Source organism: Pipistrellus kuhlii, unplaced genomic scaffold (assembly GCF_014108245.1).
Source record: "Pipistrellus kuhlii isolate mPipKuh1 unplaced genomic scaffold, mPipKuh1.p scaffold_m20_p_6, whole genome shotgun sequence".
In the NCBI taxonomy this organism is placed as follows: Eukaryota; Metazoa; Chordata; class Mammalia; order Chiroptera; family Vespertilionidae; genus Pipistrellus; species Pipistrellus kuhlii.
Genome location: NW_023425562.1, coordinates 56,493,376 through 56,520,645, shown reverse-complemented (window position 1 = coordinate 56,520,645; position 27,270 = coordinate 56,493,376). Strand labels below are relative to the sequence as shown.

At 50.2% G+C, this 27,270-nt stretch overlaps 1 long non-coding RNA gene across 1 annotated transcript; it reads right to left on the bottom strand.

Moving 5' to 3' along the window:
• Nucleotides 1-14,345: 14,345 nt before the first annotated feature.
• On the bottom strand, nucleotides 14,346-18,271 carry LOC118708355. Its single transcript, XR_004984551.2, has 2 exons — nucleotides 17,460-18,271; nucleotides 14,346-14,754 (listed from the first exon to the last, which is right to left on the bottom strand). It is a non-coding gene; the product is annotated as an uncharacterized LOC118708355 (long non-coding RNA).
• Nucleotides 18,272-27,270: the final 8,999 nt, after the last annotated feature.

Genomic DNA, 27,270 nt, shown 5'->3' with positions numbered 1-27,270 from the left:
GAGAAAGTGTTGGCGGATAAAGGTTTATTCTGAGGTTCTGGCAGCTGTTTCCGGAGGCTGACTTGCTGCATCTCAGCGCTGACATTCCTTTGGCACAGGCTGGGAAGTCCTTGCCAGTGTCATCCCCAACACAGATGGTCCTGCCTTCCTTTTTGGCCCACAGAGAAGGGACCACACGCCCAAGAGGCAGCTCAGTGGGAAGGTAGAGCAAGCTGCTGGGGCTGCCTTGCTCCGCTCTACTATGAGGTGAACTTGACAATTCCCTTCACTTCATTGGGCCTCACTTTGTAACCTCAGATTTAATGCAGGGATGGCATCAGTTCCCACCTCCTGGGGCTGTTGGGAGGATTAGATGAGATAATATATCTCAAGCCTTTAAAACACAGTCAGGCTCACAGGAAATGGTCAGTAAGAGTTAGCTTTTATCATTTACTGAGTCTTTAGCAGAAAGGCAGCAAACCCAAGAACCTAAAGAGGCCAAGCATATTGTGGACTTTTAATCCAACCTGATAATTTTTGCCTGTTGAATAGTGTATTTGGACTATTTCCATTTTTAAAAATATATATATTTTATTGATTTTTTTTACAGGAAGGAAGGGAGAGGGATAGAGAGCTAGAAACATCCAGGAGAGAGAAACATCAATCAGCTGCCTCCTGCACCCTCCCTACTGGGGATGTGCCTGCAACCAAGGTACATGCCCTTGACTGGAATCGAACCTGGGACCCTTGAGTCTGTAGGCTGATGCTCTATCCACTGAGCCAAACCGATCAGGGCGACTATTTACATTTTATGTAAAAATTGATATAGTTGCATTTAACCCACCATCTTGATATTTGTTTTCTACTTGTCCTATTTATCTTTTGTTTCTTTTTTTCTTTTGTATTGAATATTTCTTCTTATGATTCCATTTTATCTCCTTTGTTGGCTTATTAGATAAAACTTTTCTTTTTCATAGTTAAAGTCTTTAATTTTTAGATCCATGTTAAATTCACAATAAATTTGAGAGGAAGGTACAGAGATTTCTCATATGCCTCCTACTCTCACACATGTACGCCTCTTCCATGATCAACATCCCATTCCAGAGTGGTACAATAGTTACAATTGAATAGAACAAAATGTGGAGGACGGATGAATTTACTCTTTGCTTGAGCTGGAACTTTCATCCATTTTGCCCTCAGATATTGGTGCTCTATTTATTGTTTGTTTGTTTTAGAGAGAGAGGAACACATCTATTTGTTGTTCCATTTATTTATACATTGATGAGTCGATTCTTGTGTCTGCCCTGACAGGATTAAGCCTGCAACCTTGGGGTATAGGGACGATGCTTTAACCAACTGAGCTACCTGGTCAGGGAAGACACTGGTGCTCTTGGTTCTCACCTTCTGAGCTTGGGTCAGGACTTATAACATCAGCCCCCCTCCTCAGTTCTTGGGCCTTGGCTCGGCTCTTGGATTGAATTACATCATCAGCTTTTCTAGTGGGACTTATTTGCCTCCATAATCACATGAGCTAATTCCTATAATCAATCTCTCTCTCTCTCTCTCTCTCTCTCTCTCTCTCTCTCTCTCTCTCTCTCTCTCTCAAATTTTCTATATTGATTCTGTTTCTCTGGAGAACCCCGAGGAACAGAATTTTAAGATCAATTTTCTGAATTGGTTCTGTCATTTTTGGAATAAGTTCTCTAATATGATTAGATTTATAGATGCAAATGACTCTATTTTCAGTAGTAAAGAGAGCTGATATTCCATGGTGTGAACTATTTTTTAAAATAATCCTTTATTGTTGTAAGTATTGCATATGTCCCCTTTTTCCCTCGAGCCCCTCCGCCCCCGCCCACTGCCCCAGGCCTTCACCACCCTATTGTCTGTGTCCATAACATATTTGCACATAAGGTCTTTGGTTGATTACCTCCCACCCACCCTCCATCCCTTGCCTTCCCTCCAAGATTCCGCACTCTGTTCCATGCTTCCCATGGTGTGATACACAAAATCGCTGCATTGGATACTCCTATTCAACCTAATCAATGCAAAGCAAGGAGCTGGGTGACTGTGTATGATACTTGTAAACATTTTTGGGAAACTAGGGAATATAATGACATTGGTTGCTTGGCCTACTGTTGCTGAACAAAGTGGGAGAGGGAAAGAATGAGCTTAGGGATTCAAATTCCCAGCTCAAACTCAGTGTAAGTGACCTGAGAGCGGCTATGTGTGCCCTGAAGGAGTCTGTAAGGGTGAAACTGCTGAAAAGCAAACACAGATCATCATCCTGCAACTGGCTGGATTACAACGCAAGTTGGACTCTCGGCCTCACAGGCATCTGCTGTTCCAGTGAAGGTGTTGATTGGGAAGGCTGAGATCCTGAAGGTGGAGAGTGGGTGTGTGGAGACAATGAACCTCTAAATTCTGATGAGTCTTCTTTGCCAGTGGAAGAGGTCTCCTGACCTCCAGGATATTTGACCCTCACCTTCCTCAGCAGAAAGTGGCTTTTCCAATCCCAGAGATATTCACGTCCCACCTTCAGGTAAGGGCATTAACCCTGTGTCACCTGAGGAAACTGTAATGACCTCCCCGAGACAGCTGTGATGCTGCACAATGCTGACTCTCCCCAGGATCAACCACCATCACCCTTTTGTTGCTTCCAGAGCTATGGCCAGACTTAAATCCCAGCAGGTCCGTAAACTTGCGTTACCAGGTGAGCCACACTCCAGAAGAACTTCTTGAGTTTTCGAATGAATCCCAGGGACACGTGTAGGAATGACACTAAGGGTGTCGGGATAATGGTGGAAGGGTCATACCAAGTTTACTGACATGGGCTCACTCAGCATAGAGTCTGCATCCACTGCTATAGCTCAGGAAGTCAGGAAGGCCGCTCACAGTAATTGTCTGATGGGCTGAAACGTGGACCGAAACATGGCTCACGGTAAATGAATTGGAAATGCTCAACCTCCTGTGGCTTAATGCAAAGGAAGGGATTCAGAGGTTCGGGGAGATTCCAATGTTAGAGTGGATTTGTCATTTCAGATCTACTGCCTCACTCTGGGAGGGTCCAGAAGACGCACGTTTTACCAAGACTGTGAGAAATTTGTGGGAGGAGTTCCAGCATCTTGAGGAGCTCCATCATCACTCTCCTCTGTAGGCAAGACCTCACAGAGGGAACCGCAAAAAGCCTAAGTGCAATGGAAGTTATTGCGTCCCGGGGTGGTAAGAGGCACGTGGTTACACGGATCCACAGAAGCCAAGGTGGGCATGGTGACCACAGTGGACAGGGGAATCAAAGCAGCAATCAGAATAGTGCGACCGTCGTAGACCTATGGCGTTGGCTCGTCAATAATGGTGTTTGGAGATGTGGAATAGATAGGAAGCCTACTGGATTCTTACTCCACCTGTATAAGCAGAAAAGTGCTAGGTCAAGTGAACAAGAGTCAAATCTAAATTCATACTAAGAGTTATGACCCCTCAAGCAATTCCCAGACCTGAGCTGGTTTATACGCCCAGAACCCCTCGAATGAAGGGAGACCAGGTGTCCTGGAGGAAGGATTCCATACACTTCTGAAAATGTGTACTGTTACTCCCAGGCTTCTCCCCAAAGGCCCATGGTCCCTTCCATTGGGGAACAGGAAATAAGCAGAGCGTTTGGGGATTACTGTGCTCCTGGGGAGATAATGAGACCATGGTTCTGGTCTTCTTGAAGAAAAGATTTCGGTTGCGAGACACAGTGCAGCAAAGGAAGCAGGAAGTTCTTGGCCACAGCAGAAGCTCATGCAGATGGGACATTTATTAAAACTGGGGACACTGGGGCAAGGACGGGCTTGGTGTAGAATAGCAGCAGGAGAGCCTAGGCTGGGCTGCTTTAGCTCACCAGGCAGTCAGAGAAAAAGAGACCTTTGAGACAGGGTCAGGGGTTAGCCCGGGACAAATCGCAGCTGCCTTTTGTTCCCCTGGTTGCAAGTCTCCAGAGATCCCTTTATACCTAACGCCCTGGGCCCCTTTATCCTGGGGGTATTTCTCTCCCTCTCTCCCTCTCTCCCTCTCTCCCTCTCTCCCTCTCTCCCTCTCTCCCTCTCTCCCTCTCTCCCTCTCATTCTTTCTCTCCCTCTCTCCCTCTCTCCCTCTCTCCCTCTCTCCCTCTTTCCTCTCTCTCTCTCTCTCTCTCTCTCTCTCTCTCTCTCTCTCTCTCTCTCTCTCTCTCTCTATCATAGGGAGGGTCTCAGTAGAGAGATCCCCTATGATCTCTCTCGGGTATCAAGGGGAGGGTCTTACCATGTGCACTCTTTTAGGGTCATGGCCTCCACTCATTGGTCAGCCCAGGACAGGGGGGTCATTAGTCAATGCAGCTGGTCCTGAGGCATCACTTGCCTGGTTTTGCTGCTTTTCTGGGCCTGGAGCTGAAATACAACTGAGGCCTAGATGTTATCTTTAGTGAGGAAAAATCAAAGGATCCAGACCACAAGACCAGTGACATGAAAGATCAGGGGGTCCAAAACACAAAATCAGTGATATGAAAGGTCAGTGTCCAAACCATAAAACCAGTGATATGCTGGTGATGACTGGAACAGTAAGACAAGGCTTTTTCCCCCGCTCCGGGGTCATGTCTTGCGACCCTGAAGAATGAGCTCCGTGGACCAGAAGATTTAAGCAGAAGTGTGGGAAATTATTACAAGCCCATTCAGACTCCCCAGTAATGGGCTGTCCGTTAAAGCCTTGTAGTCCAGGGGTAGATATTTGCTCCTAGCCTGTTTCTGTATCCATGTCATTACTTCACCTGACTGAGTCCCTCATGGTTCTTGCCCAGCAACAGACCTGAATTTTCCCTGTTTCTGTGTGTTCTTCTCTCTGTCCCTAAGCTGGACTTTTTCTGTTTCTATGAGTTCGTACACCTCATTGTTGCAGGCTCTCCCTTGATTTCTCTTGCCTCCGGCTTTGAGTGCAGAAACATTTTGCTATTCCTGCTTGGCTGGTTTCTGAGATTGGGCTGCTCAAACAGCGATATCTGCCTATGTCCCACCTGCCTTTGTTTCCCCCTGGGCCCCTGCCCTGTCTGCCTGCATTTCAAGTTAACCCTCTCACTGGGGGTGAAAGGTTACCCTGGAGGTGAGGTCCTTGTTTTCCCAGTTTTGTCCCTTGCTAGGTCACCAGCCCTGGTGACCTTCTATATCTGGCCCTTGCCCTGCTCATGTCTTTCTAACTATTACCTCTGAACTGACATTGATTCCAGGAGAAACAAATATCATTGTGGCCCACCATTCAGAAGGGCTTATGGAGGTCAGGTGATCAATGAGGCTGTGGATAAGATCCATCTCACAGTGGATCCCTAGACTCGCCCTGCATTTATTTCCCCCATTCAAGAATGTGTGATTGGGATCAACTACGGAGCAGCTTGCAGAATCCCCACAGGGGTTCCCTGACCTCTGGGGTGAGGGATATCATGGTGGGAAAGGCCAACCAGAAGCCATTAGAACTGCCCCGACTTAGGAACATAGTAAATCAAAAGCAATACCACATCCCTGGAGGGACTGCAGGGATTAGTGCCACCCCCAAGGACTTGGAAATGCAGGAGCAGCGATCCCATTCAACAATCCTATTTGACTGGTGCAAAGGACAGTGGATCTTGAATGACAGTGAGCCGTCCTAGGCTCAACCAATTGGGTGACTCTAATTGCAGCTTCTGTGCCAGATGTGGTTTCATTCCTTGAGCATATTAACATACACACCTACCTGTACCTGGTTTGTAGCTATTGATCTGGCAAATGCCTTTTTGCTCATACATACCTATATGGCCCACCAGAAGCAATTTGCTTTGAGCTGGAAAGGCCAGCAATGTACTTCCCCTGTCCTACCTCTGAGGTATATCAATTCTCCAGCCCTATGTCATAATGTAGCTTGCAGGGATCTTGGTATCCTTTCCTTTCCATAAGCCATCACACGATCCACTACATTAATGGCATGATGTTGTCTGGACTTAGTGAGCAGGAAGTAGTGTCTGCTCCAGACTTATTGGTATAACATGTGTGTGCACGTCAGATCACAGGACATAAATATGACAAAAATTCAGTAGCCTTCTTCCTCAGGGAAATTTCTAGCACATTGAGATTCGCTGCTTCTTCTTCTTCTTCTTCTTCTTCTTCTTCTTCTTCTTCTTCTTCTTCTCTCTCTCTCTCTCTCTCTCTCTCTCTCTCTCTCTCTCTCTCTGTCTCTCTCTCTCTCTCTCTCTTTTACAGAGAGGAAAAGAGAACTAGAAACATTGATGAAAGAGAATCATTGATCAGCTGCCTCTTGCACACCCCCCATTGGGGATGTGCCCGCATCCAAGGTACATGCCCTTGACCAGAATCAAACCTGGGACCTTTCAGTCCACAGACCGATGCTCTATCCACTGAGCCAAACCAGTTTTGGTGAGATACGCTTCTTAAGGTGAAGGGTGAGTTGCTGCATCTGGCCCTTTCCACAACCAGGAAAGAGGCTCAAGGCCCAGGGCACCTCTGGATTTGGGAGACGATGTAGTCCTCATTTGGGCGTGCTGCTCCAGCCCATGTACCGAGTGATCTGAAAGCTGCTGGTGCCAAGTGGGGCTCAGAAGAGAAGGTGTGCAGCCAGTCCAAGCTGCTGGGCCAGCTGCTCGCCACTTGGCCTCCTGATCCAGCAGATCCAGTTAACAGAAGCAAGGACCATCATTGCCATGAGTATCCTCCATGTTTTGTGGTGGCTACCTTTGTGTGTATATATATACACAGGTGTTAAGTACATACCTTTGTTTTCTTTCTTCTCCTATTACCTTTTTCATGTAACAGAAGATGTGTTGACTTGGTGTCAGTAAGTGTTAATTTTGCATCATAACGTTTTCACTATGGGACACCAGGAGAGGAGCAAACATCCCTTTAGGACTGTATCTCCTCCTCTGGGGAAGGGATTGCTGTATTTTGGTTGTACACTGGATAATTATGTCGTGTAAATGGTTTTATGACCTTTTATTGTCTTTATTTGGAGGTTTGGTGTGGTTTAAGGGCCATATAGATATGTACCAAATTGGCAAGGAGTGGACTGATGATGGTTATAGACCATAGATAGTCTTCACACATATTATGACAGTTAATTTGTGTATCTGCTTTACCGGGCTAAGGGATGCCCAGAGACCTCGCAAAACATTTCTTCTTATTTTTTTACATTTTCTATTTTTTTATTTTAAAAAAATATTTTATTGATTTTTTACAGAGAGGAAGGGAGAGAGATAACCCTAACCCTAACCCTAACCCTAACTAAAAATATTGATGAGAGAGACACATCGACCAGCTGTCTCCTGCACACTCCCTACCGGGGATGTACCCGCAACCAAGGTACATGCCCTTGGCCACAATCAAATCTGGGACCTTTCAGTCCGCAGGCCAACAGGCGTCTTCAAACTACGGCCCGCGGGCCACATGCGGCCCGCAGAGGAGTCTGATCCGGCCCGCCAGGTTTTTTGGGCAGTGAGCGCAGCCGAGGTGTTACAGTAGGAATTAGTAGTTCATATAGTCCGGCCCTCCAGCTCTCTGAGGGACTGTGATCTGGCCCCCACTTTAAAAAGTTTGAGGACCCCTGTCTGAGCCAAACCAGTTTCGGCAGATCTTAGGACTTCTTAGCCTCCATCCCTGCATGAGTTGTCCCCCCCGTTTGTGGGGATACATTCCAAGACCCGCCCAGGGAATGCCTCAAACCACAGATAGTGCTGAGCCCCATGTACACTATGTTTGGGTGTTTGTTTTTCTATGCATACATACACTTTACAGCTTGTCTTTGGCATATCCGAATTGCCAGCATCACTACTTGTGTATTTCAGGGCCGTTATTGAGTAAAATAAGGGTTACTTGAACACAAGCACAGCGAAAACCACGACAGTCCATCTGATAACCGAGACAGCTTCTAAGTGGCTCACAGGCGGATAGTGTATACAGCTGGACAAAGGGATGATTTATGTCTCCGGCAGGAAGGCATGGCAGAGAGTGAGATTTCATCACGCTGCTCGGAATAGCACGCAATTTAACACTCACGAATTGAGTATGTCTAAAAATTTCCATTTAATATGTTCAGACCATGGTTGACCACTGGTAACTGAAACCACGGGAAGGGAAACTGCAGATAAGGGGGGCGGGGGTATGATAGAAGCCTCTTCTCCCTCGTGGCTCGCTCCCCTGGAGAACCCGGCTGGCAGAGATGCACGCACAGTGTTCAGGAGAAGGTGTTCTGCAGGGCGGGCTCCCGAGCTCACTCGTGCTTTCTCTCTCTCTTTTTCACTTTCAATCCCCCCGACCCCCAATCTCATTCTGTGCAGCTTGCTCCTCAGTGACACTCTGCCCTGTGAAGGCCAGCCACCTTGGCCTCCCAGCTGCATCTTGGAGCTGCCACTCAGGGAGTCAGACGCTGAGCTCCGCCTGGCTCCCCCGCTGCTCCGTGGCCTGTGGCATCACCGAGCTCCCTCTTTGGTTTTCTCTCTCTCTCCGGGATCAATGCCGATGCTGCCTGATGTCCACGTCTCAAAAACTGTTGTTTCACATCTTTCCCAGCTTTTTGTTTTAGGTGAGAGGATAAACTCATTCGCTGTTCCTCCCTCTGGGCCCGAAGGAAAGTCAATGAATGAGCTTAGATCTCTTCGCCAGGAACCCATCCATCTCCAGGTGTTTCTATGGAGCAATTAAGGAGAACCATTGATCGGAGCCTTCCTAATTCCTCTTTCAAATCGTTTTAAAAAACACTGGATGGACTAAATAAGATCTGCTTAGAGTCTATTTTTTTGGTGCTTTGAGACTTATACCCTACCTGTTTCCAGATATTTTTTTTTACTTATTGCTTTAACTTGTTTAAGCCTCAACATGGATATTCCTTACATTTTACAAACGCAGAAGACTCAAAAAGGTTAGCAACCTGCCCAAAGCCCAGAGCTGGGAGAGACAGGATTTTTTTTTCTTAGAGGTAACTCTTTTAAAAAAATATATTTAATTGATTTTTTTACAGAGAGGAAGGGAGAGAGATAGAGAGCTAGAAACATCGATGAGAGAGAAACATCCATCAGCTATCTCCTGTACACCCCCTACTGGGGATGTGCCCGCAACCAAGGTACACGCCCTTGACCAGAATCGAATCTGGGACCCTTCAGTCCACAGGCTGACACTCTATCCACTGAACCAAACCGGCCAGGGCGAGATACAGGATTTGAAGGCAGGTCCTCTCTGACTTCCAAGCTAGTGCCATTTCCTACACGAATCCCTACCCCTTTGTCCTCATCCGCCCCTTACAGTTCACTTTGCTGTGTGTGCTGTCTGTATGCTTCTCCTCCCCGCCCCTCAGTCTTCAGCAGAGGGCCTGACCCGGGGGAGATGACAGAGGAATTTCTGTTGAACAAACGACTTCTCTCCATCTGTTCACCCCCTTCCTGTTTCACGCCTGCCCCGTCCACACCTGCCTATTAAGTGGGAGGTGTGTTACCGGCAGCGCAGGTAGGATTTAACCCGGTAGCTGTTCCCGGTGCTCCGACGCCTCTGCGCCCACCGGGCGAGCAGCGTGGCGCGATGCCAAGTTGCAGTCGGTTCATTAGAGGGGAAAGGGCTGGCTGCTTTCACATAAACACGGGCTTAGAGGGATTAAAACACATTACTTCTTAACCCTAAGATATCGGAGGGGGTGATATTCAACTTCAGTAGCCGTCAAAACAATTCCAGTGAACAAACAAAATATCAGCGTGGTTTCAAAAACTGTTGTACGGATGCTCTCGGGCGCTGCTGATGGATTTGCAAATCAGTATAATTCTTTCTGAAAGGCCATTTAATAAAGCTTATCAAGACCCTTAGCCATGTTCATATCGTTGGACTCAGCAATTTCACATCTAGAACATTCTGTCCCAAGGAGATCATCGGGCAGGCGCTCCGTGATTTGTCCATGAGAACGCGCATTGCAGCCATGTGTATACTATATCCATCGGCCACGAGGGACCTGGTGAGCGCATCGGTTTGAAAGAGAATCCTTCAACCTGTGAAAACAAACACGCAGAACACTGACTGGGAACAGATTTGTAAGCCATTGTTTAAGAAAATCCGACTATACAGTGATCTGCATTTCATCAGAATCAATGCTTTACTTATTCCATGAACTCATTCAGCCCCTTCGGTGATCGGTGGAGGCGCACATAGTCCTCGTAGGAGCCAGAGCCCAGAGACTCCCCTGCAGGCGGGCGGCAGGGGGTCTAGTCAGGATTCCAACCTGTGACACCAAATCCCAGAGTCCGGGACCTCACCAGCCACACCAGCTCTTCCCACAACGCGGGCCTGGACCAGTAGCTCCACATGAAGGGTAATCCCCAGGCCGGCTCCAGGCCCTCAGGTGAGAAGCTGGGGGGGGGAGGGGCAGCCATGTGTGCATGTGTGTCAGAGCGAGCCTTTCAGATGGATGCTCACAGAATGTGTGAAACCACTGCTCCACGCTATTCCACTCTTCCTTGAAGTTTTGTTCAGAAGAGGTACACGTATGTAGAAAAAGTCTCCGATGAATTAGTCACTAAAATATTAAGTGTCATCTCTGGATGGTAGAATTCTGGGTGATTTCCATTTTCTTCTTTGTGAGCTATTTATTTATTTATTTGTTTGTTTGTTTGTTTGTTTATTTATTTTTATTTCCAAACGTTTCACAGCAAACATGTGTGACCAGGAAAAGAATAAATTCTTTAAACAAGAAGAAGCAGGTCCCCAGGGAGAGGGAGGTCTGCACTGAAGCTCGGGGACTGGGGGGTCTTTGGAGGGGAGCGTGTTTTCCTAAGTCTGGTGGCAGCGCCAGCAGTGCCCAGTGCGTCTGAATCCCCAGGGGCCTGTGAGCCGCAGACGGATGCTGCAGGGAGAGTGGCTGAGGGTCTGGATTTCCAAACAGCTTCCGGTGAGGCAGGCCCAGGGACCACCCCTGGAGAAACAGGAACGTGAGAGGTGTAAGCTCTGGACTTGCAGAACGAGAGTTCCACCAGGACCTTTTCTGGTTCAAGGATGTGTCCCCTGAGCTCAGAGCAGAACATAAGCTTTACCAGCCACCCGCGCTGAGCTGAGACCCTGCAAGCAGGCGCCCCACTGAGCACCCAGGACACTGTGTGTGTGTGTGTGTGTGTGTGTGTGTGTGTGTGTGTTTAAGTAAATCTTTATTGTTCAGATTATTACAGGCGTTCCTCTTCCCCCCCCCCCCCCCCGCAAAGCTCCCCTCCTCCTGATTCCCCACCCCATGCCTTTATCCCCCGACCACTGTGTAAGATTTTATCCAGTCTCTTTCCATACCCCTCACACCCCTTTCCCCCTGAGAATTGTTTTGATCGCAGTTCTGCACCTGCTGCCGGCATTTTCCCAGGCAAGCGGTGGCCTCCCCGTGTTCACTCGGCAGGTAACAATTCTGGGCTCCTTTTCTGTGACCCGATCGATGTCCCACCCGCTCAGCCTGGGCCAGGTGAGCTTCCAGCCTCGGGCACACCTGGGAACACCAGGAACCTGGCAACTCGCAGCCGGAGTGTTTGTCGAGGCCCCAGGGAAGAAGTCAGTAGTGGAGCAACCTCCAAGCTGAGGTTTCCGTAGAAACACTAACTTGTCCACACAGTCCACGTGCTGCACTTGGATTACAGGTTAGGCTGCTCGAAAGCCTGAGAGAAATTATATACTCTTCGTATTATTCAGCATGGTGCTGTATAATAATAAATTATACAGTTACAGGCCTCAGCCCAGGTTATAACAAATTATACCACGGCGTATAATTACCCCGCACTGCACCATGTAATAATGAATGAGACAGCTAGAAACCTAAGTTGTGATTCCAGAAAGAGGTATGAGAGTGAGCAGGGGCTGTTGATCCAATCCTCTGATCAGACCCTGGTCAGACAAGCTGGGGGCCCGAGAAAGGGGATGGTCCTCCCTCCCTCCCTCCCTCCTTCCCCTTCTCTTCCTTCTTTCCTCCTTCCCTCCTTCCTTCCTCTCTCCCTCCCTCCCTCTCTCCTTCCTTCCCTCCCTCCCTCTCTCCTTCCCTCCTCTCTCCCTCCCTCCCTCTCTCCTTCCCTCTCTCCCTCTCTCCCTCCCTCCCTCCCTTCCTTCCCTCCCTCTCTCCCTCCCTTCCTTCCTTCCCTCCTCCCTCCCTCCCTTCCTTCCTTCCTCCCTCCCTCCCTCCCTTCCTTCCTTCCTTCCTCCCTCCTCCTCCCTCTCCCTCTCTCCCTCCCTCCCTCCCTCTCTCCCTCTCTCCCTCCCTCTCTCCCTCCCTCCCTCCCTTCCTTCCTCCCTCCTTCCCCCTTCCTCTCTCCCTCCCTCCCTCCCTCCCTCCCTCCTTCCCTTCCTCCTTCCCTGCCTCCCTCCCTCCTTCCCTCCTTTCCCCTTTCTCCCTCCCTTACTCCCTCCTTCCCTTCCTCCCTTCCTTCCTTCCTTCCTTCCTTCCTTCCTTCCTTCCTTCCTTCATTCCTTCCTTCCCCCTCTTCTTTCCCTTCCCTCCCTCCCTCTCTCCCTCCCTTCTCTCCTTTCTCCCTCCTTCCCTCCTTCCTTCCCCATATGTGGATGCCTCCTAGATCTTGAGCATAGACTTGACCTTGAAACCTGGACTAATTGGAACGAATGCCCATCCTGAAGGGTTCCCAGGCGTGGGGAGAACCACACACAAACGGAAAATGCAGCAGAGTGGTACCAGCAGTATGACTAGTAAGGCAATCTAAAGTAGCCAGGTGTCAAACGTATGAGCACAGGTGCCCTGCGCGGTGGGCGTCATCATCTCCATCGGACAGGTGAGATGAGCAACGCTGCAGGGACTGGAAATGGCAGATGGGACTTTACTCCAGACCCGTCCGCTGGTTCATTCTTCTGAGGGGGCTATGCCATGGAGTCTGCTTGGAGCGTGAAACTCCTGGACAACGAAAAGGGACTTGGAATGTCCCTGGAGACACGGGTGGGAGACCCGCGCGCCTGGCCTCCTGGGAGTCGGGGGGGCGGTTCTCTGCAGCCGCCCGCTGCCTTCCCTCCCCTGCAGTGCCGCCCAGAACCGCTGGTGGGTGTGAGGCGCTGCTGCAGGCCCCTGGCAGGTTGCAAGCTCATCTGTCCCCTCAGAGACCCAACGGAGAAGATGCTCTTCTTCCTCCCGGTTTACAGATGAGGGGCCCGAGCCACCGAGGTGCTGGCAGTCTGCTCAGGTTTGTAGAAGAGGAAGTGGCAGGGCTGGAATCACACCTCAGACCAGTCTGGTCTGCCGACCGCTCACTCCTGGCCTCTGTGCTGCTACTGCACAAAAACCAAAACCTTTGATCTTGAAAGCCTAGCCTTATCAGTAGTTGTAGGATGAGAGGCCCAGGGACTGAGGGTTACATTATGCTGGAATGTGCCTAACACTGCATTCCAATATAGTTGTGTCATGCTATTTTTTTGACACCTGTAAGTGAAAAACCTGAATGTCCATTAAAGTCCCACACATAATAAAAAATAAAAAAAGATTCTCACAGATTCTCCCCTGTATCTCACATCCTTTGAACCACTGGTGCCAAAATTTATCGTCTTTTTTTTTTTTTTTTTTTTTTTTTGTCTTAGAGCATATTAAACAGGTATAAGCTATGATTCCATTGTAATCTCAGTGTGAATGAAGCCCAAAGGCCTTCTCTGACTGTGGTGGTCAAGGAAGGCTTCAGGGAGGAGGTGATCTCAAAGGTGTAAGGGTGAACAGGAGTTTAAAGCATATTCACAGGAGGGAGAGGCATTGCAGGCCAGGAGAAGAGTAAAGGTGAAGCCCTGCCGGTGAGAAGAGATTGTCTTTGGGGAAATATCATCTTTCTAGGTGGTCTTATGAGGTAGGCAAGAGGTGAGGTGCATGGCAGGCTGGGCCCTTAATGCCTCATGTGAGAACTGGCCAGGCAGCTCAGTTGGTTACAGCATCATCCTATATGCCAAGGTTGCAGCTCGATCCCAGTCAGGGCACATACAAGAATCAACCAATGAATACACAAATAGGTGAAACAACAGCTCTCTCTCTCTCTCTCTCTCTCTCTCTCTCTCTCTCTCTCTCTCTCTCTCTCTCCCTGTCTCTCCACCCCTGCTTTCTAAAAAATCAATAAATGAAACATTTAAAATACATACTTTTTTAAAAAGAAAGAACTGGAACTTTATCCTAAGGTGGTGATGATCAGCGTGTGGACTCGGGGTCCCTCGGGGACTCCCCAGCCTTTCAGCAAAGCCCAGGAGGGCGAGACTCAGGTCCTGCAAGGACCAAGCTCACCGGTGCTGCTCCATCCTCCTAGGCTCCCACACGCTGGTTGCATGTTCTTCTTGTCAGTTCTGGCAAATGGACGAGGCTGGGAGGGCATCTGTGGGGGATACCGATAGGGTGGCCAGATACAGTACAGATGCCTATTCCCGGTGGAACTTAAATTTCAGATAAATAACAAATACGTGTTTAGTATAAGCATGTCCCAAATACTGCATAAGATGTACTTACTCTAAAAAAGGTGTTCATTGTTGGTGCGGATTCAAGTCTGATAGAATGGCCTGTATTTTTATTTGCTAAATCTGTCAAGTTTAGGTGGAGGAGAGCTGGTCACTGTCTACATCAACCTCCAATCCCCGTGCCCCAGGGAGAGTCCCATCAGGGACCCAGAGCCCTTACGAGTGGTCTGGGAGGAGAGAGTCACCGTGGGGCTGAGGCCTCAGCAGTGTGGGAGCCGGTGGGGCTGCCTGTGCTGGCTGCCGCCCCTGCATTTAGTGTGAGCTGGAAGGTTCTATGGGTCAGCAGAAAGAAGAGCCGCTGTGGGCGAGAGCAAGGACAAACGGGAAATTGCATCTATCTGTCACCAGCCTCAATGCAAAAACGGCCTGTCGGGAGCCGGTGCTCCTGGCCCCAGACTCGGAGAAGCTCAGGAAGATCCGCCTGGTGGGAGCTCCGAACCTGAGCATCGGCCCCATGCCAACGAGGCGGACAGCAGGTCACGCCGACATGCATGAGTGGCTCTCTGCCTGGCACCGGGCACTGACCTTCAGCGCAGAAAACGATGGTGGCCCCTGGCTGGCGTGGCTTAGTGGTTGAGTGTCAACCAATGAACCAGGAGGTCACGGTTCGATTCCTGGTCAGGGCACATGCTGGGTTGCAGGCTCAATCCCTGGTATGGGGCGTGCAGGAGGCAGCAGACCAATGATTCTCATCACTGATGTTCTAACTCTCTCTCCCTCTCCCTTCCTCTCTGAAATCAATAAAAATATTTTTAAGAACACGGTGGTGGCTTCTTAACTCCTGCCCTGGCAACCTGGAGCAACATGTTGCACGTGGCCTATGTCAGCCCAGCACCACGTGCGACGGGAATTGTGGGTCACATGACTCCAGCTTGGCTAACGTGAGACAGCCCACGGCCCTGCGGCAGGCGCAAAGCATGACGACAGAGGAAGGCATCCGGTTCTGCCCTTGACCAGCTCGTCACCTTGGGTAAGTGAACTCCCCGATGCCTGGGTTTCCTCTTTTGCAAAAATTTTACAAAATCCATACCTCCATTATTGAGTTGCTGAGAAGATAGAATGAGACAATGAGTCTAATTTGACAGCTGCCACCTCATCAGCAGTTAATGAATAATAATGACTACTTGCTTCAAAGCGTTTGCTATCCATCTATGTTGCTACGGGAAAAAGAAGCTGCTCGCCTTAAGAGATAAAATATTAAGGAACAGTATGTTGCGAAATCCTCTCCCAATTAAGTAACTCGCCAGGTCAGTCTGGGAGAGATAACATAAACCTTCTTCAAAAGCATCTCCAAATGCCCAGATTAAAATCATGCTCGTTATAAGTCTCCGCCACCTTCCCCTGCTCCCGAGCAGACAGCACAAATAACCCCTCAGTGATGAGCGGATAGTAGAATTATGCTCCGACTCTGCGGCAGATGCCGTGGCTGCTGATTAAAGGGAAATTCTTTCTTTGAAAAGGCCAGCCATGAAAGGGAAAGTCTGGGCTCTGGAGTGGGCATGGAATGCAAGTCTGGAGGCGGCCTGGCAGGTGGTGGCCACTAGGGGGCACTGACAAGACCTGGTGTGGCCCCGGAGGGGTGGGAGGTAGAGGACTCTGAGGATCCCAGCTTTCTCCATTCCTGGTCCTTGATCGTTTGTAAACTCAGGGCCTGTTCTCACTGCCATCTCAGTGCCGTGCCTTGTTTTTGTGGCTGAACTGGAGGGGGGAAAAAAAAAAAGGCAAGGTCCCCGTGGCTGGAAGAAGAGGGTAAATTGGTCCTGTTGGGGTGAAGGAGGCCTTTTTATGGCTCCCCCTGGAACAGGTGGCCTCTGGGCAGTTTTCTCAGCCACTTAGCCTGATTCTACGCTTTTCTCTTTAATAAGAAATATGATTGCATTCAGGACTGGGGGGTGTGGGCTGGGGCTGGCGAGGTTGGGAGTGTGTATACCCAGGAGCAAAGCCAAAGCAGGTGGAGAAAGTGCAGCTGGAACGGCACTGCTGCCTGCACCATGACGGAGCAATGGAAGGCAGTGTGGCAATCTGGACACGATTTATAAAAAAAAAAAATGTTCGTGTGCTCAACCCGACCATCCCACTTGCAGGAGTTTCTGTGCAAGATAAGAATTCTGTTGCAAAACTGTTTACAAAGAGGGAGCAAACAGAAACAGCCCAAACCTCCACCAAGGGGGGATGTGTGCCCGCCCTCATTCTGCCAGCAGTGCCCCTCCAGTTCATTCCCCCCCCAGCAGCCAGAGTGGTTTGTGGAAGTTCGTGTGAGAGCAGGCGTCTCCCCTGCTCCAGCGGCTCCTGGTTTCTCTCAGGATAGAAGCCGAGCTCTCACCATGGCCCTACCCGTTGCGCCCCAGCTGGCACCTCCACCATCATGTCCAAAACGCTCATTCTCTACCTCCCGTCCAAGGGCACTGAGCTCAGTCCAAACTTACAACCTTCGCCCTTGCTCTTCCCTCTGCCTGGAATATTCCAGCCCCGGTTTCTCCCTGGCCTCCCCGCTTCTCCTGTTGCTGGTGGCAGTCTGAATGCCATCTCAGGGGGAATCAGAACGCTGCATTTCGATGGCTTTTTCTCTCGCCATCCAGTCTCCCCATCACTCTGCACCACCTTATTTTCCTCGTAGCACTCCTCAGGTGAAATGATCTCTATTATTTATTTGTGTGCTTATTAATTGTCTCCCTATGAGAACCAAGAGCAAGGACTTAACGTGTTGTGTGTCCTTGCTGGGGGTGTAAGAGGCTGATGCTACACACACGTTTGGCAAATGAAAGGGCGAATGAACAAATGAAGATAAGAATTCCACGAAGGTGTTTAGGAGAACAAGGTATTTGGGAAGGTGCCCCAGACACAAAGTTGGATATGAGCCCATTTGTGTAAAAACAAGACACATGCCATAAGAACAGCCACCACTTTCTGTCCATCTGGACCCCGTGGTAACCACTTTTATGTTATTGTCTCATCTCCGTGGATCTTCCCAGCAGCCCTCCGGGAAGGTCCTGCCGCGAGCACCGCTCTGCAGAGGAGGAATCTGACACTGAGGGGTTGAGGAAGTTGCCCAAGGTCAGCTGGAAAGCAGGGGAGCCAAGAAAACGAATCCAAAGAGTCTGGCTTCCAAAAACACATTCACTAAGTGGTGATTGATAGGTCCTCTGAGTCCCTCGGTGAAGGTGAGGCTGAGGTGAGATTTGGGAGGCCCTGGATGTCAAGGGAGGAGCCAGATGCCAAGTCTATTCTTGGGGTGTGATCTTGGCAGGTCATCCCCCTTCTCTGTGCTCCCCTGGGAGCCCGGGGGTGGTCCAGAGCTCACGGAGAGGAATAAATTGGCTAATGTACCCGGGTGCCTATCAGCCAAGGTTGTGGGCATTGTGGGCAGGTCTAACCTTCACTGCCAAAAAATCCTGTTCCATTTGCTGGAGCCAAGGTCGCACGGAGTCTCCGTAGGGCCTGGGTGCTTGGCTCAAGGCCAGGGTCTTTCCTTAGGGGCCCGGCTCCCAGCTGCCAGCCAGCAGGCTGCTCCCACTGCACTGGAATGCGACTCCCTGGGTGGCGGGCGCAGGGGGCATTCCTGGCATAGCTGAGCTCGAAGCTCTAGGTGCTAAGAGCAGGGCAGGCACGATTTCAAAGGGCCTCTGCCCACTGGAAAGACCACATGGTAAAGGTTGTCCTGAATCAGCAGAGCCCGCAGCTGGGAAGGGAAATTGGGTTCCCAGCAAGTGGCTCAGGAATCTGGAGGCTGCCCCAGCAGCTCTGTTTCCACTGGAGGGTGTGGTCTTGGACAAACTCCCAGGGTGCATGTGCCTTTGGGTCTCCGGGAACCTCCCCTTCTGAGCGCTTATCATGAACTGCAAGTTCACATTCATTAAAAAAAAAAAAATATATATATATATATATATATATATATATATGAGTGGGTGAGTGTGTGTGTATTATCAACATATATTATTGATTTGAGAGAGAGAGAGAGAGAGAGAAATGTCAATGTTAGAGAACATTGATCAGCTGCCCCACAGCCTGAGTATGTGCCCTGACTGGGAATCGAACCAGTGACCTTTCCGTGTATGGGATGATGGCCAACCAGCTGTCACACCGGCCAGGTCACATTCATGCTTGTGATTATTTGGCAATCCCTGCCTCACCTGCTCCCTCCCCCTGAAAGGACCAGGACTTTTCTGTTGTGCCCTGTGTCCACAGTGTGACCTAAAGCAGTAGTTGGAGAAATAGTTGTTGAGTGAATTTCCCCTCTGCCCGTTTTGTCAGGTTGTGAAGGCCCCAACTTCCTTCAAAGCTATAAGGCTCGAGAGGCAGCCTGTCTGGATTTGAACCCGGGCTCTGCCTCCCTCGGGAAAGTTTCTTAACTTCTCTGTGCCTCAGTTTCCTCATCTGGAAACTGGGGCCTTCAAATACCCACGTGAAGGATAAATGAGCAGCTTCACACAGGGAGGGCACTTACAATAAGGACTGGGAAAGAGTGAGGTCTAGCTAAACAGTAACTTGTATGAATTGTAGAATAACAATCACATCAACGTTCTTAAGGTGTAACTTACAAACAATAACATGCACTCCTTTTAAAAAGTCCGCGAGTTTTGATAGATTTACATGCCTAGGTAAGCACCACCTCAGTCAAATAAAGGACATTTCAATCTCCCCAAAGTTCACTCTGCCCTTCAGCCAATCCCTTCTCCTTTCCCCACAGCCTCTTCCCTGCTTTCTGTCCTGATGGATCCCTTTTGCTGGTTCGGGAACTTGTGCCCAATGAAACCATACAGGGGGCACGCTTTAGGGTCTGGCTGATTTGGCTCGGCGTAATGTGTTTCCGAGGTCCGGCACATTGCGGTGGGTATTGGCAGTTTGCTCCTTTTTATTGCAGTAGCTCATGTTATTAGCAATCATTTTCTCAGTTTCCTTTTCCTCATCTGCAAAATTAGGTTAATCATTTCCACCTGGTAGAAAGTAGCGATGACCAAACCTTGGCCACGGCGATACCTACGGCGATTCCCTGACAGGGGACCTGCAGCCCCCACTCAGGCATGCTCCCCACTCCCCACCACCTCCCCATGGCCCCCCAGACGGCCCCCCACTCCCCACCACCTCCCCATGGCCCCTCAGACGGCCCCCCCTCCCCACCACCTCCCCATGGCCCCCCAGATGGCTCCCCACTCCCCACCATCTCCCCATGGCCCCCCAGACGGCCCCCCCTCCCCACCACCTCCCCATGGCCCCCCAGACGGCCCCTTCTGGGAGCCTGGGCCAAAAGCTCAGGGCTTGTGAATGGACGGGGAGAAACTTTCTGAGATGATGGTTGTGTTGATAAAGCAGGCTGTTACTTTCCAATCCTTTGCCTGTGTCCTTTCCCCTACTTCCCTCTTCTAAGGATAATTAAAATGCAAGCTGGCCCTCTCTGCCAGGAGACAGCTGAAGATTTAATTGCCCCAAGAAATGTTTTTCAGCGAAAGGTCCTGCGGTAATGGCAGCCCCGGGCCCGGCCACCCCGGCGCCTTTGCAACCCGCACGTCACGTTGGCGGTAATGGCTCGCCCGCGTGTGCACCGGGTCTGTTTACGGGCGCCCGGGGAGCCGGCTGGAAGGAGCGGACAGCCTCCCAGCCCACAGCCTCCTCCTCAGCCCACAGCCCCCTGGCCATTAACCGCCCACCCGGCCTCCTTCTGGAGACGGGTCTGTGGCCCAGATCCACGTGACCGCGGCGGCACCAGCTGACCCTGCCCAGAGCAGCCAGCGGGGCCCAGGGCCGGCGGCCGGGAACAGCCCTTCGCCCGGAGGCCGTGGCCTCTGACCGTGAAGGGAGGCCAAGGAGGACACTTTCTCTGAGCAGCCCAGCCCCACCAACCAGTTCTTGCGTCCGTCACGCTGTTTTCTCAGCGTGGCCCCAGCTTCCCAGGATGAGGCATCAAAGGCTCAGACAAGGGCCACAGGCTCCTCGCCTGCTGGGGAGCACATGCCAGCTTTTCACACAGAGACGGCTCTGGAGCCAGGGCCACGGTGAAAGGCAGCCGGGCACGGTGGGAAAGGCCAGGTGGTCTGGGCTTTTATTCCTCTTCCAACCTGCCAGCCGGGCACGATCAAGTCTAAGATGCCACACGGTCTCCAGCTCCTAGGCTGCTTTACACTCCTTATGTTCTTCCCCTTTCCTTCCTCCCCCTCCCTCCTTCCTCTCTCCCTCCCTCCCTCTCTCCTTCCCTCCCTCCTTCCTTCCTTTCCCTCCTCCCTCCCTCCCCATCCCTTCTTCTTTCCCTTCTTCCTTCCTTTCTTCCTTCCTTCTTTCCTCCCTCCCCCTCCCCATTCCTTCATTCCTTTCTCCTTCCCCCCTCCCTACCCCTTTCTCCTTCCCTCCCTCCATTCCTCCTGCTTCCTTCTTTCTTTCTTCCCTCCATCCCTTCCTCCCTCCTTCCCTCCATCCCTCCCTCCATCCCTCCCTTCTTCCCTCCCTCCCTTCCTCCTTCCTTCCTTCCTTCCTTCCTTCCTTCCTTCCTTCCTTCCTTCCTTCCTTCCTTCCTTATATATATCCATTCCCCCATGCATCTATCCATCTACCTTTCATCCTCTCTCCCTCCTTCCATCTATCCATCTTCCCATTTGTTCATTCCCTCATCCCCTCATCCTCCATCCTCCCACCCCCTCCATTCCTCCTCTCATCCAGCCAACACATATTTATCGGATGCCTTCTATGGGCACGAGTTACATTGAGCAAAGGCAATACCTACTTTGCCCCAAGGCAGCTCCCAGGTGGTGGAGATGAGGGATATTAATCAACGATCATAGGGTCAATGTATAATTGCAAATGGTGACAAGGAATTCTGGGCAGGGTTAGGATGGTGTTGAACAAAGGAACTTGTCCCAGTTTTTGGGTAGGAGGACACGAGTAATAAGGGTTCCAGGCAGAGGGGGCAGCATATGCAAAGGGCCTGTGGTTCATTTCAGGAGCTGTCAGGACCCTGTTGCTGCAGAGAGTGATGGGGAGAGCAGTGCAATGCGGGGCTGCAGAGTGTGGCAGGGGCCGGCCCATATGCTTGCTTCTGCCTGCCACTGCCTCCTTCATACCCTCTTTCTCTGGCTCATTCATACACATCTTTTATGTCCAAGCTGAAAACACTTCCTTTTCAAAAAGCCTTTTCTGCCCTATATAGGATGAGGACTGTGCATTTTCTCCTAATAAGAAAAAGTATCTGAAACTTATAATTAAACAAAAGAAGGTATCACTTCCTTTTATTGACATACTGGGGCATTGTTTACAAAGCACCACTAGCCCTGACCGGTTTAGCTCAGTGGCTAGACTCGTAGGGGTGTCGAACTCAATCAGAGAAGGGGCCAAAATCTAAAATCCAGCCTAAATCGCGAGCCGAATGGTTTACTGAACAGTCATAAACTGTCATTGTGATGGAAACGCAGCGGAGTGCAGTGATGACAGCGCGGTGCGGGCCACATTGCAAGGCCTGGCGGGACGGATTTGGCCCGCGGGCCTTGTGTTTGACACATGTGAAGCATCAGCCCGCGGACTCAAGGGTCCCAGGTTCGATTCTGGTCAAGGGCATGTACCTTGGTTGCGGGCACATACCCAGTGGTGGTGGGGGGGCGTGCAGGAGGTAGCTGATTGATGTCTCTCTGTCATCAATGTTTCTGGCTTCCCTCTCCCTTCCTCTCTGTAAAAAAATAATAAAATATATTTAAACATAAATAAAAAGGCCCACTAAAGAGTTAGTTAATTGTATTCATTCGAGTTTGACTTTGTATGTGTATGTGTGTGTGTGTGTGTATTTTATATATATATATATATATATATATATATATATATATATATTTTTTTTTTTTTTTTTTTTTTTACAGAGACGAGGAGAGGGATAGCTAGAAACGTCGATGAGAGAGAAATATTGATCAGCTGCCTCTTGCACACCCCCTACCGGGGATGTGCCCACAACCAAGGTACATGCTCTTGACCGGAATCGAACCTGGGACCTTTCAGTCCGCAGACCGACGCTCTACCACTGAGCCAAAAAACGGTTTCAGCTTGACTTTTTATTTAATTAGGTGCCAGCTTTTGTGCCTTTTTGTACAGGAGAGGTGTAACTGACTTCTGTCTTTAGAAACGATCACTCCAAAGGTCTGATTTTTATTGTTTTGTAGAACATTAGCCAGTTTTACACATAACCTAAAAATGTTATTCTATATTCCTTTTTCAAAAGTCTGTAAATACCCATTTCTTCTTGGAATCGGCCGTCCCCTCCTGCTGGCTCACTCATTAATGTGCTCATTCTGTGGGTGCATGTATCATGTTTTATAGCTTCCTGAAAATCACATGCTGACAGCCCCTCGTCCTAGCAACATGCGTGCACATATTGGAACCACCAGAGGCACTGGCTCCCTCCCAGCCCATGAGCTCACAGGGGTGTGGCCGGTCTTTTGTCAACATGGTAGCCTCAGAATGCTTGCACAGTAATTATTGGCTGAGTGAGTGACCTTGAGCTTATATCTCTTTACTCTTCGGAGCCCCGATGTTCTTATCCAAGAAATGGACACCGTAGCACCCATCAAACATCCGAAGGAAGTAGAGTTCAGAGAAATAAAGAAGCCAGGGCCGGATCCTGCCCAGCACATGGTGTTCAGTGCCGCTTCCCCGGCTGGACCCTAAAGGAAGGAAGCGCAGTTCTGGTCGGGGGGAGGTCGTGGTCTGGTTGGGAGCACCGTGTGACTCACTGTGTGACCAGGGCAGTGCCACGTGGTCTACCTGGTATTTGATGGGACGGGAAGGCTAACTGGTATTTGATGGAATGGGAAGGTTAACTGGCCAGAATCCAGGCTGGGCTGGGGAAGAGCAGGAAGTCCCCTTAAAAAGGTCAAGTGGGGTGAAGGAAGACGGCCCTGGAAACCAGGCTGGGGGATTGTATTCTCCAAAGTTGGTAGGAGGGAGCCAGGCTAGGGAGGGAGGGAGGGACTCGATACAATTATTTCAGCCAGGAGAGGAGGCCAGCATTGCTGAGCTCCTCTGAGAACCTGGCCTTGGGGTGTGTGTGTGTGTGAGCATGTGGGTGTAAATGTGTGACTATGTGTGATTGTGTGAGTGTATGTGTGTGTGAATGTGTAACTGTGTGTGTGAATGTGTGAGTGTATGTGCGTGAGCATGTGGGTGTGAATGTGTGAGTGTGGGGGTGTGAAAGTGTATGTGGATGTATGTATATGTGTGGGTGTGAGTGAGTGTGTATGTGTGAATGTGTATGTGTGGGTGTGAGTGTGAGTGAGCATGTGTGAATGTGTATGAGCATGTGGGTGTGAATGTGTGAGTGTGGGGGTGTGAAAGTGTATGTGGATGTATGTATATGTGTGGGTGTGAGTGAGTGTGTATGTGTGAATGTGTGTGAGCATGTGGGTGTGAATGTGTGATTGTGATTGTGTGTGAGCATGTGGGTGTGAATGTGTGAGTGTAGGGTGTGTATGTGTGTGGTGTGTGAATGTGTATGTGTGGGTGTGAGTGTGAGTGAGCATGTGTGAATGTGTATGAGCATGTGGGTGTGAATGTGTGAGTGTAGGGTGTGTATGTGTGTGTGGTGTGTGAATGTGTATGTGTGGGTGTGAGTGTGAGTGAGCATGTGTGAATGTGTATGAGCATGTGGGTGTGAATGTGTGAGTGTAGGGTGTGTATGTGTGTGTGGTGTGTGAATGTGTATGTGTGGGTGTGAGTGTGAGTGAGCATGTGTGAATGTGTATGAGCATGTGGGTGTGAATGTGTGAGTGTAGGGTGTGTATGTGTGTGTGGTGTGTGAATGTGTATGTGTGGGTGTGAGTGTGAGTGAGCATGTGTGAATGTGTGTGAGCATGTGGGTGTGAATGTGTGAGTGTAGGGTGGGTATGTGTGTGTGGTGTGTGAATGTGTATGTATGGGTGTGGGTGTGGGTGTGAGTGAGCATGTGTGAGTTGACTGCTGCCTGCCCACTCCGTTGCACAGGGTCTTGATCTAGACTATTTAACCTCCATGAGAAGCCTGTGGGGTGCAGACATCTATGTCCCATTTCTCAGGTGGCTCCACCCAGGCAGAGGTGAAGCTGTTTGCCCACGGGCACAGGGTGAGGCTGTGTATGCGGCAGCCTTACAGCCTCGGGGAAAGCAGGAGGGGCACAGAGTGAACAAGAGTGATTAAGGGGTCTCAGTAGATGGAGAAATGACAGAGAAATGGTTTATCCTTGTGGCCAGCCTTAGTCTCCTTGCCCAGTTTGGCACTTTTTCTTTCACGTTTCATGTGCTATTTTGATCCCTGGGATGCTAGCTTTCAAATGAACTCACCAACACACCCCTAACCCCTCACGGGAGCCAGGCCTTGGGCTGGCCCGAGGACGAAGATAAAACACTGACACCATCTTTAAGAAACTGGCAGGCTGGGGCAGGCATCAAAGTTGGGGGGTTGAACCCCCGGGGGGACAGGGCACCGGTCTTTTTGAAACGTTGAGGTATGACTTACACGCAGGGAAATGCAGACACGTTAAGGATGCATTGACGGACCTTTACATCAGCGAGGCCCCACGTCACCACCACTCAGATGGAGACTCAGAACGTCCCATCACCCGGAGCCCCTCTGGCTCCTCCAGTCGCTGTCCCTCCCAAGGACAGCCCCTGCCCTGTCACCAAGGATTTGCCTGTTTTTGAACAGCTTGTTTTTGAGCGCTTGTTTTTCTAAAGCATTTAAAAATCTCATAGTCTTGCATTCAGAAAACAAATCTGGACCCTGGTCAAACACAGTGCCATGGTTAACAGATGGGCACAGTGGGGACCCCAGTGGGGGCCGGCCAAGCCTTGGGGAGGCTCAAGGATACATGAGCTGCCTGGTGGTCAGCCAGGTGCCTGGGACAGCCCTGCTGCTCTTATCTTCGGGGGTGAGGCCATGCGATGTTTTCTGGCTCCTTGTTAGAGCTCAGTGCACCCCAACACTCTCTGAGGGCCCTGCTGTCTTCCCAGCAACCCCCAGACCCCTACCTGCCCACCCCAGTGCCCACCCACACCCACAGCTGCACCTCTTCCTGGGTGGCGGCCCTTGAACAAGATGCGTAATATCTCTGTGCTTTCATTACTCTATTAAATGGGATAATCACAGTGTCTCCCTGACAGGTTTGTTAAGAGGATGGAGTGAACTGATATCACATATCTTATTGTTTGTTCAGAGTTTATGAAACTGTTGGTACACAGTAAGTGCTTATGTAAAAATAAAGCAAACTGGATCCACATTTAACTGGTGGGGGTCTGCTAGAAGGCACGGGGGCTTGATCGTTGGGCATTAGAATCTTGAGGAGGGACAGAGACTTTTTGGATGATTGTGTAAAGTGGGCGGGCCTCCAGGTCCCCATGTAGTGGGGTTCCTGTCCTTCTCCTTTGCAGAATGAAGAACACGGAGGAGGTGCCCGATGAATGCCGAGGGCCTGGCGGACAGCAAGAGGGCCACTTGGCTCCTGGCAACTCTCGTTTGCCTGCCAACCTGCAGCCTGGAGATCTGAGCCGTGGAGAAGCCAGGCCCAAGTGCTGCATGAGATACATTCCCCGCGTCTCCTTGTCTGGACACACAGCCCTTCACCCCCCACCTTCCCAGGACACGGGAGGCGTTCCCCGGATTCAGGCCTGAATACCTCATCCCCACAGCAGCTCACACAGATTTCACAGAGCTGAGGCCTCCTTCACGGCCAAGGCCCTGGCCTGGGAGGCAGGTGACCTCGGCCCCGCAGGAGGCTCTTTGCCTCAGGAGCCCGCTCAACCTGGACCAGGCCAAGGGCTCAGGATGCTCCCGGGAGCTCTTATGGATCCATCTGAGTGCAAGTCCCAGCTCAATTAAAGATTCCTTGTAGGGGATTCAGGACGTGGTCAGGTCACGTGCACATCCTGAGTCTCAACTCCCCTTCTCTGCGAAATGGGCATGAGCACTGCCGACAGTGATGAGGAGTAAAGGAGGCAGCGGGGAAGAGCCAGACTCCTCGGGCTCAGACCCTGGCTCTGCTATGGGACACTGGGGAAATGGCTTGACTTCTCTGTGCCTCGGTTTACTCATCTGTAAAATACAGCTAACAAGAGTTCCTCCCTCACCTGGTGGTTGTGGGGATTAAATGAGTTAATAACTGTAAAGCACTTGGCATATTACTTATCATACTATATAGTCTGTAATAATACTACATGATGTATTGGTATTAGCTCAGAGGTTAGACGTTGGGCACCAAAGTCAGAAGGCTGGAGTTTGAGTCCCAGCAACATCACTCATCAGCTGTGGGACCCTGTTTAAGTTCCATGGCCTCTCAGTGTCTATTCATAAAATGAGATCAAGAATATTACCTACTTCGAGTTATGAGGGTCAGAAGAGCAAATCAATGAAAGGTGCCAACTCTCAGGAAGCATTAAATATCATGCAATTGCCATTCAGACTATTACGATACTAAAGGAAGCGAACATTTATGGAGTACCTACTGCAGTGGTCGGCAAACTCATTAGTCCACAGAGTCAAGTAACAACAGTACAATGATTGAAATTTCTTTTGAGAGCCACATTTTTTAAACTTAAACTTCTTCTAACGCCACTTCTTCAAAATAGACTCGCCCAGGCCGTGGTATTTTGTGGTAGCCCACGCTCCAGGGGCCAAAGAGCCTCATGTGGCTCGCGAGCCGCAGTTTGTCGACCAGGGACCTACTGTATATGGGCAGTTGACGTGAATCGTCAAGGATATCCTCGAACAAGCGTTCGGTTGCTGCGTTCGGCAGAGGAGGGAGCGAGGTTCTGCTTGTCCAGGATCCCATGGCTGCGAGGGGTAGCCGGACCCCAGGGTGCAGTTTTGGTGGGAGAAAAGG